Genomic DNA, 846 nt, shown 5'->3' on the forward strand with positions numbered 1-846 from the left:
CAGTGATTCCTTGTTTTATTCTGATGACTGTCTCCTGGTCCAAGTGTAGGTTTTGCATTAGCACAATCAAGTGTTCTGGGATTCCCATTCTTCTCAGAAAGTTTCCAGAGTAGTTATACCATTTAAAAAATCCCATTAAAGTGTATAATAAATCTTATCTATCAACATTTTCTCCAAAGTTCACTGTTTGCTGTCCTCTTAAACTTTGAAACTGCTACTGAGGTGAGACAGTATTTCACTTTTGTTTGGGTTTGCATCTTTCTGGTTACCAGTGGTTTTGAGAATTTCTTTATGTGTCTGTTGGCTAATCATATTTTCCTCTGTGAAAAGTCATTTTGTGTCTTTTGGAGGTCTTATTGTATTCTGTAAACTTTTTTATGAGATATTTGTCTGAGATGTCATTGCTAAAGGATTTTTCTTTTTAGGTTTTTTTTTTTTCACTCTACTGGAAAAAAAATTATGCACACAGGAACATAATCTTTAGAAAGTCTCATTCATCAGTTCTATCCTCTCCTGTTTGTGCATTTCTACTTGTATTTGCCAGCCTATTTGAACCATAGGCTAGGCCTTCTAAACTTGGTCCCATTTTCTCTTTTATGATCTTTATGGTTTGAGGCTTTATCGCTAGGTCTCTGATCCACCATAATTGATTTTTGTATATGGTATAAGTTGTGGATCCTGCTTCAGCTTTCTGCAGGTAGCAGTCTAGTTTGCCTGCACCATTTATTGAACAACTTGTCATTTTCCCGGTGAGAGCAGGCTGCTCCTTGGAGGCAACGATTCTAAAGCTTTGCCTGACATACTTTGGACATGTTGCAAGGTGGGACCAGTCTTTGGATACGGATG

The sequence above is a fragment of the Elephantulus edwardii genome, unplaced genomic scaffold, assembly GCF_000299155.1.
Source record: "Elephantulus edwardii isolate Elephantulus edwardi_28Jun2011 unplaced genomic scaffold, EleEdw1.0 scaffold00024, whole genome shotgun sequence".
In the NCBI taxonomy this organism is placed as follows: Eukaryota; Metazoa; Chordata; class Mammalia; order Macroscelidea; family Macroscelididae; genus Elephantulus; species Elephantulus edwardii.